We start from the raw sequence: 20072 nt of genomic DNA, 5'->3' as shown, positions 1-20072 counted from the left end.
CTTACTAAATATGAAAATTAAATTTCCATTCTGCAAGCTTTTATAGGAAATAAAAAAAAATCTCTCAGGGAACAATCTCATTTTATTTTATAGACACACTAAAGCCTCGTGTACACATCCAGTTTTACTTACAGACACACATACGTTATGTACAGATAAGACTTTTACGCGTTTAAAAAATATATTTTAAGGAGCCAAATAATTTGCGGTGTTTGTTTTAATTAAAACAAAAGTTAAAGGGCTTGCAGCAACGTCTGCTAAAACAGCAGGCAGTCGACTAGCCCAAGAATTTTAAATAGAGCCGTTTGTGATTTAATTAAGCACTGTTCCTAATTGCATTAAATGAAACTAATGGCCCACCCTGATTTAGCTCATATATATGCATTATACTGGGCCCTATTACTTTATATATGTCTAGGTAACCATTAAAATTACCATATGCAAATAAGGTGTATCACTTCCAGCAGATTTGGAAACGCACATATTTTATTTTCAAACGGACCGCTAGGTTTTATTTAAATTTATATTACTTGGCCCCTGTTCAACCGGCAACATGGGCTCTATATCATCAGCATTTCAGATGCACTAACTAAATACAAATCATTACTTGTAGAATGTTTGAGAGAGGAGTTAATCACCGCGACCTTACAGTTCTATTCTGTATCTGCCTTTCTTGAGTTATAACTCATCATAGTCTCAGAGCTTTGACATCAAAACTTATTGTCCATGGATGTTAAAAAAGTCTCTTCTAAGTCACGGACACTCGAATTCAACACGATTTTAAAATACTAAATAAAGTAAAGCCAGCGGCATTGTACACAATTAATTTGCAGAAAACAGATTATCTTAAATGAGTTTCTATAAAAACACTGTGCTTATTTTCAACGGCTTTAACGCAATAATTAACAAACTGACGGATTTTATGTTATAATAAGAAATTATCCTTTTTCTTGCCCAGTTCGAAACTTTAACGTATTTAATTAAAGGATTATTCTTAAACATACTTTGAACTTGTTATGGAAAATAATTTATAAGTTTTCAGCAAGCTTTCCCGATTTTGGTTTATTTTTTCGAATTCGATGCTACGGAAAAGCATTAGAATTTGTTCGGTGAGAAGGCCATGAATTATTTACATTTTATTCATAGTACAACATTCTCCTAGAACTATATCTTCTTAAATTTCGTTTTTTAAAAGCTCAGATGCTTAAAAACTGCGATTTATAGCCCCACGTTGGGCGCCAATTGATAACGAGTTTGTTATAATTATTTTTGGAGGCCTATATAAATAAGTAGAAAAAACTCATAGAACTGCTTAAATAAACGAAAAACTTTTATTAACTAAATTAAGAGTCACAATCTGATGGAATTTACTTAAGGTAGCTGGTCAGCTATAAGGTCTTACGTTAAACATGGAATGTTTTTATTTAAGCAACTAAGGACACCACGGTTTTCATAAAAATGTTTTTTTTTTAATTTATTATGAGTGAAAGAATGTAGAATTATCTACTATCTAAGTTAGGATACAGGACATTTTTCAGTTGGAGCATTTTTCACATTTTTATGCACTCAAGATATCAGGGGTCTTTTGTTCCCATTTAAAGGTGATTTTCTCTAGCCAAGCATAAATTCTAGATAAAAAACACTCTATCTGGCCGTTCTATTTTAGGTTTTACAGATATTGAAGCCAAACTTGTGTAAAACTATTTGTCTTAATTGCCCATTAAAGTTAAAAATGACATTTATATTATCTTTTCTCTCAAAATATATACAATATATAAAATAATTATCCCTCTGAACAATAGAAAAACGGTTTATATTGGCAAACGCGTGTCTCTGGAAACGTTTTAATTTATTTTTCATTTATTTTCCAATTTATTTGAAGGACGGCTCCTGAGAGGTGCTAGTTAGCGGTTAGCGAAGGGCGAAATTCCCTTTTTGTACTAATAAAATACCGAAAACCCTAAACTGTTCCCTTATCAAATGGCCAAAAAAGTTATCTCGCCCATCCTAAGATCATATGAAGTAAATTCGAAATATTATTTTGGGGTGAAACCTTCATATTTGGCCCTACAGGACTATTAAATGAAAATTCTGACGCTCAGGTATAAAGGCAGAAAACGAGCTCTTTAAACATCGTGCCTGATACTTATTGTGATTTAATTAAATTGATTGACCCCATTAATTAGAGCGTGATATCTCTTCGTTATATGAGGACGCTTTGGGACCGGGGTTGTTTTAGTAGAATAAATCTCAAATAAATTCTTTAGAAAATCTATTGCAGTTATTATTATATTATTTTCAATACTACTACTCAGATTACTAAAGATTGATAACCAATACCATTTTTATTTACAGGGTGGACCGAAATGTATTCCGGAAACTTCGGCAGCATATTCTGTAGATAAAAATAAGTAAAAAACTTCGTATAAATGTATGTCCTAAAATCCTTAGTTTCCGAGATACAGGGTGTAGAAATTTAATTTTTATTTCTATTTCTCCTAAATCATTTCTGAAGTAACGTCAATATTTGGATGAAAATTGGTGTCTGGGAATTTTTTGACATGATAAATTTGATTTTGATCTCTATATGATTCATACTTTTAGGAGGCGCCACCTACATATTTTATAACTGGTTTGAACAGTAATAACTTTTCGTCCGTCCCTGTATAAAACTAATGAGTAAAAAAATATACATTTACGATGTTTTTTACGTAAACAAGGTGCCTTTGTAAAAATCGCTACAAGTAATAATGGTTCGCAAGATATTTGGAATCTAAGTTATCAATAGCTGTCATTCTGGCTGTCATCATTGACATAAATTAAACATGTTGACTAAATAATTATTAGACTGAAATCATAAATTTGAAATGTTTTTGCGCCAAAAGTTCAACAGAAACTGTTTTATAATAATTTTTTCGAAGAAAAATTTATGATTAATTAAAAGAAACAAAAAGTTTCCAAATTTATCATTTCAGTCAAATAACTATCTACTAAACATGCTAATTTTTTGTCAAAAATGACATGTATTGCCTATTTCCATTCTAAATGTCTTGAGAACGGTTGCTCGTAGCGATTTTTACCAAGAGATATTTTTTAGGTAAAAAATCACAGAAATGTATATTTTTTCACTCAGTTGTTTTAGTAAGTTATTACTCTTCAAAACAGTTAAAACACATGTAGGTGGCGCCCCCTACAAATAGGAGTCATATTGACATCAAAATCAAATTTCTCATATCAAAAAACTTCCAGACACCAATTTTCATCCAAAAATTGACGTTACTTCAAAAATTATTAGGAAAAAATCGAAATAAAAATGAAACTTCCACACCCTGTATCTCCAAAACTAAACATTTTAGGACATACATTTATACGAACTATTTTACTTATTTTTATGTGCAGAATATGCTGCCGAAGTTTCCGGAATACAGTGCGACCACCCAGTATATAGTTTTAATTTAAATTGTTGTAACTATTGCAGCCTTTGAAAGAAACTCGATCACTTAATGAACGGAGCAGAAATTGAATTTTATCTATTTAAATAGTATTCCGAGTAAATTAAAACCAATGGTCACATGACAAACTGTTAATGTGCAAGCTTTGTAAGATTTTACCGTAAAATGAAGGAAATCTTTTTCATCAATCGAGCTTGGATGGATTTTAACACGAGTAATACTAGAAATCAAATGACAAATGAACTTAAAGCTGAAGAATGTACGTCTTCTGGGAATCGGGGACCATAAAACCTATTTGTTAGCTCTTATATCATTGAGTACATGAAGAAAGGTCAAATTGTATTCGCTAGCTAAGTCAAGAATCTATATATTTCTCAGGAAATATTTTATCAAGTCCTCGAAACTTTGTCAACGTTGCGACGATAAGTAGGATTGCATTTTTACATTAATTACATGTTTACATTTGTTCGTTCCATCCGACGGTGATGGAATAAAACAGAATATTGTTGTTTCTAAAATATATACCTAGTAGGGTATTTAAATTCCTGAGTAGATATTTAAATATTTTATCAGATAGTAAAAGGAGTAAAGAACCAACCAGAGTTTTATAGTTAACAGAATACCTACAATAATAAAAACGGTTGGTTCATTTTATTTCAAAGGTTTTTTATAGCCACAAATAAAGTTTTAACTAAAGTGTGAAGTCTGGAGAAGATCTGGAGAACAATAAAATAAGAAAAGTCGAAAAAGACCAAAGACTTTCCGTAAACAATCCTTATAATCCGAAATCGACAACTAAGAAAATAAGTCCTCTAATTTATTTTATATAATATTTTTGCTTTTAAGTTAACCCTAACATTTACAAACACACTTTCCAAAGCCATTTAGCACATAAATAAACAAACAACATGTTTGTGTTGAATATGAAAACATTCCAGCTAGAACGAAATTAGCTTAAATTTGTTCGACTTTATATCTAATGGATTTTATATAAATTGGACAAGATCTTTTTTCTTGTTGTTGCAATGTTGATTGTTTTCCAACTAAAAGTAAGTACTTAATTAGCTAAATAACTCCAGGCTGAATATTCCGATTTGAACCGATTAGACATAAGAGATTGATCGATAATTAAATGACTAAAAGCAATTTTAAGAGGAAATTGTACTATATAAACCAGGAGGAAAAATTGTGTTAAAATCCAATTAAAACTTTTTAAAAGGAAGAAACTTTTTTGGTGATTCCAGGAAGAAATGTATTATAATGCGAAATCTGGATAAGTGGCTTAAGAAAACACCTTGTTTCAGAATTTATGTGAATATATTATTTTCCTTGTCAAAAATTTGAATTGGGATGTTTTTCTGATTAAGAAACTCTTTAGGCATGAGATATCTTATAATGAAACTTCTTAAAATAATTTCTAGGCCAGGATACTTTAAGGGATAATAATTATAGCTCCAACAAAGATTATTGTCCATTATAAAAACTTTGGCCGATTTAATATCTGTAATCTTTTGTTTTTCTGAAAGTTTCGATAGAAATAGAGCCTCAAAAAAGGAAAAATAGATTCTGTCCAGTTTGTTTATGTATTTTTTTGGACACCACACTTTATTTTAAAAACTTCTATTGAAAATAACATCAGAAAAGTTCTTCCCAAGTGAAAATTGATATTATACAGGGTGTAACACGTGACATCTTTCTGACTTTTTTATTTTTTATATTAACATAGGTCTAATATATAATTTTAATATCATTAACTGGCCAAAGTATTAAATAAGTACTCATTGATTCCTCATCAAAAAATATGAAAAAAGTTCCTATAAACATGAGTGCCGAAATGCATAGTTTTAAAGTTACAGGATGTTAAAACTTTTAAAAAATAAGCCTTTTGTAATTGTCATAAATGACATTATTTTTTATTGGCATTTGCTGTAGGTAGCACTAAACATTATTGTTATAAATGTTAATAAACTTTAATAATAGATTATATTAAATAAATAATTTATTAATTTTATTTTTATTTTAATTTTTTTAATTTTATTAATTGTGATTAATAAAATTGCGTTTATCTCATCAAGGAGATCGAAATCGACAAAATATCAAAATACAACTTTTAATTGGCATTAAATGGCCTACATAATTTTGCTAAAAAGAGAAAAAAGTCAGTGGCGCAAATATTTTTTTTTAGAAAAATATTCCAGAGAAAACCCATATGTTCCTTGTGAAAATGTCGACACTTTTTTAGCATTAAAATATGTCGCATCTAAAGTAATTTTTACCCTCAAAGTTTCATTCGAATCGATAAAAACACTTGGAAGAAAATTATAATAAATGAAAATAAATGAAGACTTCAATCCCCTGTATCTACGAAACAAAGCAGAATTGGACCCTATGTTGATACAAAAAATAAATCATATTTTTACGTGAGGAAACGGGAAGCGAAACTGAAGAATCTGGAAGACTCCATTCGTAACTTGGAATGGGTGTCCTCCAACCGGTCTAAGACACTCGAAAAAGTTTCTCAGAACTTACGACCGAGAAAAATCAAAGGTTTTCCTTGATTTAAGTAAAAACAATCTTCGGATTGTCACGGGGTTTCTAACAGGACACTGTCTCCTCAACGAACATCTCAGTAGGCTGACACTGAGAAACAACGGCGAATGCAGATTTTGTGGGGAAAATGGGGAAACACCAAAACACCTTATCACTGAGTGCACCGAGACGACGCACAGTGCTTCGTCCAATGGACAAAAATCGAAAAAAAAGTTAAAATTTACCAATATCTCAATATGTAATTTTATACTTATAACAATGTTCAACCATCCTGTATATTATTTTTCATAAACAGCGTTTTTTGTTAGCAAATATTTTCACTAAAAATAAATTTTGCGATTGTTATCTTATATCAGTGAAAAGAATAACATTCATAGTAGTTCTGTATATGGAGTTAAACGGTACGTACTTAATTGAAAGCCACTATGGATATTGTTAAACAAGGTATGTACTTTAAATTTATTTCTAAACAAGTTCGTCATTGTTTAGTTTTTATTTATTTTTTAAGATGATTCTTAAATGGGTATAAAAATTTTAAGTTTTCAAACTTCAAAAAGGTATTACAAAAAAACATATCAAAACATATCGTATTTATTGAATATTTTTGTTGACATATTCATACACTTTTAATTTTTGTATAGTTCACCTGCGTCTGGTTGCGACGAACTTTATTTTATAATACTTTTCAGATGGAGTAAAATTGATAAGCAATGCCGATCTGGTTAATACTTGGCATGATCATAAGGACAAGAACTCAAAATTATTTGTATTTCAAAAAATGTGTCCTTTATTAGATATTGATGAACCTTCCAGTCCAATGAGACAACCATTTGTGCCTGAAAAATCCCACTATGTTGGAGCGAAACGTGGCATAAAAAAAGTTTCCATCTTTCAATTTATTATAAAACCTAATACCCAAGAAAACGAAAAAATAATATATGGATATGGTCTATTAAAGAGATAACTATTAACATCTGAACCCCTCATACCAACAAAAAGAACAGTAACAACGCGAAAAAGTACCATATTAGAAAATGATGTACAGAAATATCTTATATGTGAAGATATTTCATCTACCTGTGATTTGGATACTATAAATTTGGAAGATTCTATCAGCAGTGATTCTTCTGAATCAGAGTAGTTACGATCTATGCATTTTGTTGTCCTAAAGTAAATTTATAGTATCTTAAGTTTTTTTTAATTAAATATAGCATTAATGTTTCTTTTTCATTAAAGAAAAACATGTTTATCATATATTAGGTTTATATTGTAGGAATCATGTTCTAATGTTATTCCAATTCTTTTTTATCACAGGGATTTATTTAATACTTACACCGTTTTCATACTATAAATTATTATTTCCTTAGATGGAACACAGCTCCAACATTTTTATTATTTATAAGATTTTTTTTCATAAACGTGGGACTAAGAACATCATCATTTAGTACAATGAGAGTACTCATCGTTTGTGTCAAATTAACCTAGTTTGAATAAATTGCCTACAATAAAAGAGAAGTTTTGCATTTTTGTCCTCTAGAGCCATATGTTCGAAGCACTGTGCGACGACCATTCGTGCCATGAACCTTGGTACGTCTGATGTCGAGGATAGAGAGCTGGCCTCTGTGGAGCCGTTTCAGATACTGGCTTTTGTTAAAGCCATGAGACTGTATGATGAGTTATAACTCGTTATAACTCAAGAAAGGGAACACACAATAGATCAATAAGGTCGCGATGATTAACTCCCCTCCTAAACATTCTACATTCTTCTACGTGAGGAACCTCCCTACGAGAGACGGTACATGTTTTTTGAACCACCCTGTCTATTATAAATAATTGATTTCAATTTAAAATTTCTTCGGTTGAACGTAGATTATTAAAATTCTTTCCAAAACTTCAGCAGAATAAGACTAAATCCAGATAGCTAAAAACTACTTAATAATTTTAAATAAACCGTAGAAGTAGATTAAGATTGAAACTAGTACATTTGTTAAAGTGAATAAGTTTTTAAAGCCTCGATTAATTTGCGAAGTATATACAACCCAATTTATTAAAAGTTGACCAGAAGTAGAGGTAGAAAATTTTATGTATTTATGTATACTTAAAGTTCGAACACTAATGGTCCCGATGTGAAGTTATAAATAAGAAAACATACATTTTTAGATGTATAAAGTTTAGTTGAAACTTCGTGCTGACGCAATATTATAAATATATTAAAAATGTTTATCTTTAGGTTTAATTCCTTATAATCCCACCATTTAACAACTTGACTAATAAATAACCCAATATCTAACAGCCTGTAATAGCGAGTCTGTCTTTACTGTTGCTTGTGACGTGACCGAAACTTTCGTTCTATTGTTGATGTTGAAATGATAACGGCTGAAGTTTGATCGTTGTTTAGCCATTGTATTCACAATCATAAAAAAACTTAACTATATACTCATTATTTATTGTCTTACATTGTTACATATAAATCGGACAAAGCATTTAATCAACATACTCAGTAGCTGATTTTCTTTGAGTTTTATTTTCAATTTCCCCATTGAGTCGCTAATTTCTTTCCCAGCTCATTTTAGGTTAATTAATCTAATAATGCCTTCAATTTTAGTTCGGGTCTCTCAAATAGTTTTCTAAAGCAGCCCTTCTATTTTTAGATTCTCCCCCATTATAATTACTTTTATAGTTTTCGTAATAGGGCCTAATTTTAAATGAATATAAAGAATTTAATTGACTTTGGTACTTGTTTTATGAAATATGTGTAATTTTTGTGAGGAAAATAGTCTGGAAGGTGAAATTAAAATCGTGATTATACACTCAACGGCATGAAAAAAGGGCACCTTAAAATTTTGATGTATTTTAATGTTTAATATACTTTGTTCTAGTTGGCCGATTTTGATGAGTTTTTAAGCAATACGTAGCTAAATTATTTAAATTTTTAGTAGGTATCCCTTTTGGTAAAAGTCGTAGTTTTAATAAAGACAATGAAAAAGGAAGAAGCCAAAAAAAGTGTAAAGTAATTATAAATTCCCAGCGAAGCATATATATGGACATATATTTCCTTTCGATAATTGAAGAGCAGAGATAAATTACTCGCTTAGGTAAGCGTGAAAAAGTAAACAGATGTAGTAAACGTTCTAGAGCAACTCAAAAAGGGAGTAGTAAAAATAAAAAATCTGCGAAACCGTATAACGCATTACACAAATTTTAGCGAATTTATCTTCGCCAGCTGTAAAAACGAATTCCTGTGTATTTTTTTGAACGGGAATTAAAGTGGAAAAATGGAGAAACGACAACTACTCACATTTAGCGAAACACTCTCTTCACTCGGGCATAAATTGCCGTTTGAAAATAATAACCAAAGATGGCAAAAAAACTCGTTTTCTCTAATACAGCTACATTTACTTTTTTACTTCAGCATTTTACTTTGTACTATATGTTTTTCAAAACTACCGCGTGTAGCGGATCTGGAAAATACATTTTGTATTGATTTCAATTAAATTTACCTACTAGAAACATAGGATTAAAAAAATGAAACTACTTTTCCATTGTCTTTATTTATTTTGCTTACACAACGTTTTGTTCAGAAATATCACTGACCTTTATTCAGTGTGGACTAATATAATTCCTAAAACTACTGAGCATTCACCCGTGAAGAAGTTTACACATGAGGTTGTCCACTGAGAATGCCTGCATTGGAGCGTCTTATTAGTGATTGTGATATTGTTAAAATTTCCATACTTTCATTGATAAAGATTTTATTATTGCTAAATATGAATACAGCCACTTTAAATTTGCTCTTTTTCCAAGCCCCCATTGGACTCATATTATATACATACTAGCGTATACCAGCGACTTCGTTCGCGTCGAATTAATCATTTGTAATGGTGATGATAAAGCAAAGCAAGAATTTCCATTAACATAAAAACTGGATAAAATCTTCTCACATTTATGTCAGCATGAGGAAAAGCAATATGGCGATATTATTATATAACTTGGTAATATTTGAGGGGTAGTTTCATCTCGTTGGAATTTGACTTTCGAAAAATCCGTTTGCCAAAAATAAGCGTTTTACGTCAAGCAGTTTAAGCAGAATCGTGGTTAAGAAATTACCCAACTTTTTGGAACACCCTGTATGATTTTTTAAAAAATTTCAAAATATGTAAAAAAACTAAATAAATTATGCTTGTCCAAGCGTTTTCCCGAAAGACTAACCGTTTTGTAAATAACAATTATTGTAATACTTGAGGGGCGTTTTCACCCCCTTGGAATTTGAGATTCGAGAAACTCCTCCTTATCGAACCTCTACACCCCACAGTCAATCCGTTTACCAAAAATCAGCTTTAAACGTCAAGCAGTTTAAGCAGAATCGTGATTACTCAATGGTCGTATTTTATGAAATACCCTGTATAAATTTATAAAAAATCTTAATATGTAAAACAACAAAATAAAATATACGTGTTTAAGAGTTTTTCCGAAAAACTCACCGGTTTTTAAATAAAAAATATTTTAATATTTGAGGGATAGTTTCACCCCTTTAGAATTCGAGTTTCGAAAAATCCCTTCTTATCGAACCTCTACACCCAAAAGTCAATCTGTTTTCCAAAAATCAGCTTTTTACGTCAAGCGCTTTAAGCAGGATCGTGATTAATCAATGACCAGATTTTTCGAAACACCCTGTATACATTTTTAAAAAATCTTAAAATATGTAAAAAAACAAAATAAAATATACGTGTTTAAGCGTTTTTTCGGAAACTTGACCGTTTTTTAAATAAAAATATTGTAATATTTGAGGGGTTGTTTCACCCTCTTAGAACTGGAATTTCGAAAAATCCCTTCTTATCGAACCTCTACACCCTAGAATCAACCTGTATGCCAAAATTGAGCTTCTTACGTTGAGTGGTTTGAGCAGGATCGTGATTAATCAGTATGTCAGTCTCTTAAGGATTTGGATATATATGTTAGTATAGATATGGAAACATTCCATATAAATAACATTCGATAACGGTCAGTGATACATCTGACCGAAACGTTGTGTAAGCAAAATAAGTAAAGACTGTTTTTGTTAAGTGAAGTTTGTTACAAAAACTGTTTCACGACAATGTATGATTTAAACAAGTCATGAAGTTTTTATAGTAGGGTTCTTTGAGATTTGTATGTTTCCATGACCCCGTAAAAGATGTACAATTTGTATGAAATGACACGAAACCAATAAGTATCTACATTTGAAGGGAACAAGTTCCAAGAAGAAGGACGTTAAAACTTTTGTCCCCGAACTTCTAAACTGGATGTTTTCTTTTGATCCTTCTGTCCAGCTGAACTCTTCCGAACTTTTAATTACCCGATTTTATTTCTGGATTACGCCACTGGAGACGGGAATATTTTGTAAACTTGTCCGAAAATACTATAAAAACGTTAAGATCACTTCGCTCTTCTTCGTTACCTATATAATTTCCGAGACCCGATAAAAATACACGGAGTGCATGCCCTTCTTTATATTATGAAAATACATGGCCCTTGATAGGATCGCAGAAAGAGCAATAATTTAAAAATTTAAATTATAAACATAATTACGTTTCGGTAGATTTATCTTTTACTTGGTTTTATGGTGTATACGTTTTTGAAATAAGAACCGTCTAAATTTCCATCTCGACAAGAGAGGTAGTTCATTACAGGTCTCTTTTTAAAAAGAACTACAGCCAGAAAAATCTGGAAAGTACAAAAATTGTATATATTTTCATAGACTGTTCATCTCTGAGCTAGAATATTGATAGTTTCAGGACAGGTCCTGGGAGAGACCTCTGACAGAAAAGAAACTACGAATTCTTCTATTAGCAGCTCTAAGGAAAATATTAATCAAGCTCAGAAAATTCTGAAAATTACAGAAAATGTATAAAATTTTATATATTTTCAGAAATTGTTCATCTCTGAGCTAGCATGTTTATACTTTTGTGACAGGCACCGGGAGAGACCTCTGGCAAGTCAGAAAGTACGAATTTTTCTATTAGTAGTACTAAGAAAAAATATTATTCAAGCTCAGAAAATTCTTAAAAATTCAGGAAATGTATTAAATTTTATATATTTTCAGAAACTGTCCACTTCTGAGCTGAAATATTGATAGATTTAAGACAGGCACCTGAAAAGACCTCTAACAGACCAGAAAGTACGAATTTTTCAATTAGCAGCTCTAAGAAAAATATTAATCAAGCTCAGAAAATTCTTAAAATTACAGAAAATGTATTAAATTTTATATATTTTCAGAAACTGTCCACTTCTGAGTTAGAATGATGATAGTTTTAGGACAGGTCCAGGGAGAGACCACTGACAGGCCAGAAAGTACGAATTTTTCTATTAGCAGCTCTAAAAAAATATTAATCAAGCTCAGAAAATTTTGAAAATCACAGAAAATGTATTAAATTTTATATATTTTCAGAAACTGTCCACTTCTGAGTTAGAATGTTGATAGTTTTAGGACAGGCACCGGGAGAGACCTCTGGCAAGTCAGAAAGTACGAATTTTTCTATTAGTAGCTCTAAAAAAATATTAATCAAGTTCAGAAAATTCTTAAAATTACAGAAAATGTATTAAATTTTATATATTTTCAGAAACTGTCCACTTCTGAGCTAGAATTTTGATAGTTTTAGGACAGGTCCAGGGAGAGACCACTGACAGGCCAGAAAGTACGAATTTTTCTATTAGTAGTACTAAGAAAAAATATTATTCAAGCTCAAAATTTTTTTAAAAATACAGGAAATGTATTAAATTTTATATATTTTCAGAAACTGTCCACTTCTGAGCTGAAATATTGATAGATTTAAGACAGGCACCTGGAAAGACCTCTAACAGACCAGAAAGTACGAATTTTTCAATTAGCAGCTCTAAGAAAAGTATTAATCAAGCTCAGAAAATTCTGAAAATTACAGAAAAGGTATAAAATTTTATATATTTTCAGAAACTGTTCATCTCTGAGCTGGCATGTTAATTGTTTTAAGACAGATACCGGAAGAGACCTCTGACAGGCCAGAAAGTACGAATTTTTCTACTAGTAGCTATAAGAAAAATATTAATCAAGCTCAAAAAATTCTTAAATTTACAGAAAATGTATTATATTTTATATATTTTCAGAAACTGTCCACTTCTGAGCTAGAATGTTGATAGTTTTAGGACAGGTCCAGGGAGAGACCTCTGGCAAGTCAGAAAGTACGAATTTTTCTATTAGCAGCTCTAAAAAAATATTAATCAAGCTCAGAAAATTTTGAAAATCACAGAAAATGTATTAAATTTTATATATTTTCAGAAACTGTCCACTTCTGAGCTAGAATTTTGATAGTTTTAGGACAGGTCCAGGGAGGGACCACTGACAGGCCAGAATGTACGAATTTTTCTATTAGTAGTACTAAGAAAAAATATTATTCAAGCAGAAAATTCTTAAAAATACAGGAAATGTATTAAATTTTATATATTTTCAGAAACTGTCCACTTCTGAGCTAGAATTTTGATAGTTTTAGGACAGGTCCAGGGAGAGACCACTGACAGGCCAGAAAGTACGAATTTTTCTATTAGTAGTACTAAGAAAAAATATTATTCAAGCTCAAAATTTTTTTAAAAATACAGGAAATGTATTAAATTTTATATATTTTCAGAAACTGTCCACTTCTGAGCTGAAATATTGATAGATTTAAGACAGGCACCTGGAAAGACCATAAAATTTTATATATTTTCAGAAACTGTTCATCTCTGAGCTGGCATGTTAATTGTTTTAAGACAGATACTGGAAGAGACCTCTGACAGGCCAGAAAGTACGAATTTTTCTAATAGTAGCTCTAAGAAAAAGATTAATCAAGCTCAAAAAATTCTTAAATTTACAGAAAATGTATTAAATTTTATATATTTTCAGAAACTGTCTACTTCTGAGCTAGAATGTTGATAGTTTTAGGACAGGTCCAGGGAGAGACCACTGACAGGCCAGAAAGTACGAATTTTTCTATTAGCAGCTCTAAAAAAATATTAATCAAGCTCAGAAAATTTTGAAAATCACAGAAAATGTATTAAATTTTATATATTTTCAGAAACTGTCCACTTCTGAGCTCAAATATTGAGAGTTTTAAGACAGGCGCCGGGAGAGATCTCTGGCAAGTCAGAAAGTACGAATTTTTGTATTAGTAGCTCTAAAAAAATATTAATCAAGCTCAAAAAATTCTTAAATTTACAGAAAATGTATTAAATTTTATATATTTTTAGAAACTGTCCACTTCTGAGCTAGAATGTTGATTAGTTTTAGGACAGGTCCAGGGAGAGACCACTGACAGGCCAGAAAGTACGAATTTTTCTATTAGCAGCTCTAAAAAAATATTAATCAAGCTCAGAAAATTTTGAAAATCACAGAAAATGTATTAAATTTTATATATTTTCAGGAACTGTCCACTTCTGAGCTCAAATATTGAGAGTTTTAAGACAGGCGCCGGGAGAGATCTCTGGCAAGTCAGAAAGTACGAATTTTTCTATTAGTAGCTCTAAAAAAAATATTAATCAAGCTCAGAAAATTCTTAAAATTACAGAAAATGTATTAAATTTTATATATTTTTAGAAACTGTCCACTTCTGAGCTAGAATATTGATATACTTAGGACAGGTCCAGGGAGAGACCACTGACAGGTCAGAAAGTACGAATTTTTCTATTAGCAGCTCTAAAAAAATATTAATCAAGCTCAGAAAATTCTGAAAATTACGGAAAACGTAGAAAATTATATATGTTTTCAGAAACTGTTCATCTCTGAGCTAGAATCTTGATAGTTTTAAGACTGTACCCAGGAGATACCTAAGACAGGCCATAAAGTACGAATTTTTCTATTAACTTTTATATGAAAAATATTAATAAAGGTCAGAATAGCCTGAAAGTTAAATAATAAACCTAATAAAATAATTCTTTACGGATTTTTATTTAATAAACTATTATAAAATATCTTAAAGGGGGGGAAAAGTATTCGGATATTTACCATTTTAATTTTTTTTGTTCGAGTTGGCAGAAATGAAAAAAAACGATCCTGGACTGACGGCTTCAAATATTTATTTCCAACGCATAGCATTTATTTTTCCCAATCCATTACGCACGGCCACCATTAAATCTAATCGATTCGCCATTTCTGATTCAATAATTGCATAGGTGCTAGATTAAATACCCTAATTAGACCAATATAACACACAATTCGATTGCGTATTTATTAGTTTAGCTCTCAATGTATGAGAGGCAGGCCGATGTAAAATTCATTTTCGACAAATGATTTTCCTCTCCTAGGTCAATAAACACGAATTCGCTAGAGCCGCAGTATTAATAAACAAATTATAACTTGAGGAGCCTTTTATAATAGTCTAAGATAAAACCTAATTTTTATGTATATTTATCAATAGGGGAATACATTTTTAATCAAAAAGTTGCCGCATATAGATGTTGCCACGGTTCAAAGTTTTTCCTGCTACTTTATATGGGTCCGGCAACAATGCGCCGTGCATCTGTAGCTCCTACAATAAAAAAAACTTAGAAATTATGAAGTGCCAACCTAAAGTATATGTTGGGATGAATTTAAGGATAATATTTTAATTTCTACAGGGTAGCTCAAAAAAGTGTGAGTGGCTAGGGATGACTTTTGTTAAATGGAACACTCTGTATATTATTCTATTTTTGGGTTTATTTCTGATCACTTTTACATAATCCTAAGATATTATAAAAAATGTTTTGATAGTTTCAGAAATTTTAATAAATAAAGAAAATATTTTTTTCAGTTTAAAAAAAATTAAAAATACAAGATATGTCCTGAAATCAAAACTATACTAGGTATTTACTATAGTTAGTTTGTACTTACTTTGCTATAAATAATCGTAATCTTAAACCAAACAGGGTGTTCAAAATTCTATGCCAAACTTTCTAAAACATAAAATAGTTTTTCTTTATTTTTTTTTAATGGAACACTCTGTATATTATTTTTTTTGTAATAAAACATTTTAGAATTTTTAGCGGTTCCATTAAAAAAAAGAAGAAAATTTATTTTATGTACACCCTGTATGGTTTAAGATTACGATAAATATAGCAAAGTAAGTACAGACCAGCTGTAGTAAATACTAAGTATAGTTTTGATTTCAGAACATTTCTTGCATTTTTAATATTTAATAAAAAAGGCTTAAAAATATTTTTTATTCTTTATTTATTTGCCCTGACAACAAAATACAATTCTCTATTAAATTATAATAATAATATGGATGCTTAAGCATAACACAGGTTATTTTAATTTCATCTAAAAATGGATTAACACGTGCTAAATAATGGAATTGTGTAGACATTATGTATATTAAAATAATTATTACATTAGCAAAGAGTACGTGAGTTAACAGCTTATTTTAAAACAGTATTTTCCACATAAAACATAATGTTTCCCAGCCCGTTTTTTGTTCGTTGCTGGAACTGAATCTGAAATATTTTATTCACATTTTGCCATACCTACATTTATTTTAAATTTCTTCATTTAAACCTGACTAATTTTTTTTGTAAAATGAAGCTATTCTAACCACTGCATCGTTTATAGTAATTTTAATAAATAAATTAACAATACAACTTCATTTAATGTCCTTTTATTTCTTGTGGAGGTCTAAATGAAAATTATTCCCTGCTCCGAAAATTAAAAAGCAAATAAAGTTTAGAAATGCCTTTCTTAACTGTAGTTGTTAACAAAGAATAAAATGGGTCAAATAAAGTTAGTTTTATCTTACAAGACTTTTTTTTATTTGTTTGGAACTTATACAGAATATTTCCCCCAGTGTATGAACCAACTGTTTTAACATTTCTTAGCAGTTAGTGCAAAAATGTATTTTCAATAATGCTATCTGGCGAGGATTTTTTTTTGGAAAAATGCTGCAAAATAAACAATGGGACATCAACATTTTTCGCTCCTCTCTCAATTAGTCCAGTGTAAAATTCAATTTGCTTCGTATTTCAGTCATACCATTTACATTTGTAAACGTTTTCCGCTGGCAGTAAATACGTAAAACGCATAATTCGGGCACCTCATTTTTCCAAAAACACATTTAACTATCATTTTCATATTTTGACTTAATAGGAAGGATTTTTCCGATAATTATTCTTTTTTTCGATACAAAACCTCATTGTTTTTTTCAAACAATAAACAAAAGTATCAGTGATTTATCCACAGTAGCATTGTTTGATTATTTATGCTTAACATGTAGTTAGTTTAGTTCTGAGAACAAAAGAGCCTAATAAATTATAATATATTTTAATAAGGATTGTATATAATGTTATATAATTTCAGAAACTGTCTACCTTAGAGCTAGAATATTGATAAAGCCCGGGAGGGTCATCTAATTGATCAAAAATTTGAATTTTTCTATTTATCACTTTAAAATTAATATAAATAAAGGTGAGAAAATTTTGGAAATTGCGGAAATTGTATAAAATTGTATATATTTTCAGAAACTGTTCACTGCTGAGCTAGAATGTCTGTAGTTTTAGGGCAGGGCCTAGGAGTGTTCACGGGGTCTTCAAAAAGTACGAATTGTTTGAATATCCGCTTTAAAAAAATATTCATAAAGCTCAGAAAAATCTGAAAATTTCAGAAATTGTATAAAATTTTATATATTTTCAGAAACTGTCCACTGTTGACCTAGAATATTCGTAGTTTTAGGACAGGACCCGGGAGAGTTCACCGGCTCTTCAAACAGTACGATTTTTTTGAATAGCCACTTTAAAAAATATTAATAAAGCTGAGAAAAATCTGAAAATTTCAGAAATTGTATAAAATTTTATATATTTTCAGAAACTGTCCACTGCTGACCTAGAATATTTGTAGTTTTAGGACAGGACCCGGGAGAGTTCACCGGCTCTTCAAGAACTACGAATTTTTTGAATAGCCGCTTTAAAAATACATTAATAAAGCCGAGAAAAATCTGAAAACTTCAGAAATTGTTTAAAATTTTATATATTTTCAGAAACTGTCCACTGCTAATCTAGAATATTTGTAGTTTTAGGACAGGACTCGGGAGAGTTCACCGGCTCTTCGAAAAGTACGAATTTTTTGAATAGCCGCTTTAAAAATATATTAATAAAGCTGAGAAAAATCTGAAAATTTCAGAAGTTATATAAAATTTTATACATTTTCAGAAACTGTCCACTGCTGAGCTAGAATATTTGTAGTTTTAGGACAGGACCCGGAAGACTTCACGGGCTCTTCAAAAAGTATGAATTTTTTTGAATAGCCGCTTTAAACTAATATTAATAAATCTCAGAAAAATTTAAGATAAGACAATTAAAAATATCACTTAAACCTTAAAATATCTTTCTAAACTCACTGGGTATTTTACGGGGAATAAAATCCATTAGCAATACAAATGCTTAGATAATGTATACTTGCATTGCAGTCTGGTATAAGTAGAACAAAATTCCATCGCAATTTCTTTTAATTAATAAGCAGAAGTGAGGCAGTACAATTTTTCTTCAATTGTCGACATGATTTGGCTGTTAAATAAAGGCACCAGCCCAATTTATGTATAGATGATCGATTTCAAACGTAAACGAGGAAAATATTTTAAATTAATTTTCCACCGACCTGTTTGTTTTTGTTCTATTATATAACCGAGCAATTATTTACAGTAATTTTACAATATTAAATACGTTTCAAATTATTTTAACCCGTTTCCAATATCACACTAATGTAAAATAACAAATAGGGCGTCACACATAGAGTTGCAATTTGCAATTCAAAGCAAATTGGAATTTTTCTTGCACTACTTGTTACCAAAAATTTTTTTTGGTTATAAATAATGATTGTTTGATTTATTACCAAAATTTTTTTTGGTGATAAGTAATTATTTTTTGTGTAATTTATTACCAATTTTTTTTCTGGTAATTTATTACCAATTTTTTTTTGGTAATAAATATTAATTTTTTGGTGTTACCAAAAATTTTTTTGGTAGTAAATAGTACTTTTACTCTTTTTCGGTTTAATTTAACTTACAATTTCTATAAAACATTTTTGTGTAATTTATTACCAAATTTTTTTGGTAATAAGTAATAATTTTTGGTAATTTATTACCAAAATTTTTTTGGTAATAAATAGTACTTTTACTCTTTTTTCGTTTAATTTGACTAACAAATTCTAGAAAACAAATATAGAATTGTAAAAACCACGAAATGAAACGCTAGGTGTATTATTCTCTTAAACTCTTTTAAATTTGATTTTGTTTTTTTTTCTAGCTCTCTCAAACTGCCAATATGCAACGCCGGTTTGCTATAATAGAAGACAATTTATATCTGAAGCGAACAAAAGCCAATTCTCCAACTTGGACTTAACATATTTCCAAATTTATCGCTTCTATTTCGTTTTGGGTCATTCCATGATGGCGGTGGGGACGCATAATACATTTTTTAACAAAAATTGAAATATTTCCGTGTGCACATAAACTTCAAATTAAATCCTTTATTTGTGAATTTATTTTCAACTGAAGAACGGTCCGAAATTTGTAAAATCCTTCGATATCCATGTGTGACAGATAGAACATGAATTACTCTTCTTTCTTTAGATGTTTGTGCTTGACGCGGAAATTCAGAACAAATTGCTGTGTCATCTAAAGCTCTAATTTTATTTTAGAACTTTACATTAAAACTTTTTACTTCTCCTGTTTTGTACTTGAAATTCTACTTTTAAAGAATAACACTTTTTTTCTTATTTAAAACAATTAAGTTTTAGTTTTGGTTTTAGTCATGTCTTATTCTGATCTAGAGAAATATATTCATCGGCTCTTCAAAAAGTTTCCGATTTTTTTTAAAATTTAAAAAAATATTAATTAAGCTTAGAAAAGTCTGTGAATTACGTAAATTGTATCAAATTTTATATGTTTTCAAAAACTGTCCACTGCTGAGCTAGAATATCTGTAATTTTAGGATAGGACCCAGGAGTAGTCACCGGTTCTTCAAAAAGTACGAATTTTTTGAATAGCAGCTTTAAAAAACTATTAATACAGCTGAGAAAAATTTGAAAATTACAGAAATTGTATAAAATTTTACATATTTTCA

At 30.1% G+C, this 20072-nt stretch overlaps 1 protein-coding gene across 2 annotated transcripts in view; it reads right to left on the bottom strand.

Annotated features, from left to right (window-relative positions):
• Positions 1-20072, bottom strand: part of LOC115876906 (protein eva-1-like) — a 66637-nt gene that overhangs the window by 45125 nt on the left and 1440 nt on the right. The window lies entirely within an intron of this gene.

This window comes from Sitophilus oryzae, unplaced genomic scaffold (genome assembly GCF_002938485.1).
Source record: "Sitophilus oryzae breed Bouriz unplaced genomic scaffold, Soryzae_2.0 scaffold_1440_pilon_pilon, whole genome shotgun sequence".
Taxonomy (NCBI): domain Eukaryota; kingdom Metazoa; phylum Arthropoda; class Insecta; order Coleoptera; family Curculionidae; genus Sitophilus; species Sitophilus oryzae.
Note: the sequence above shows the minus strand (reverse complement) of the source record. Positions and strands in the feature narration are given on the sequence as shown.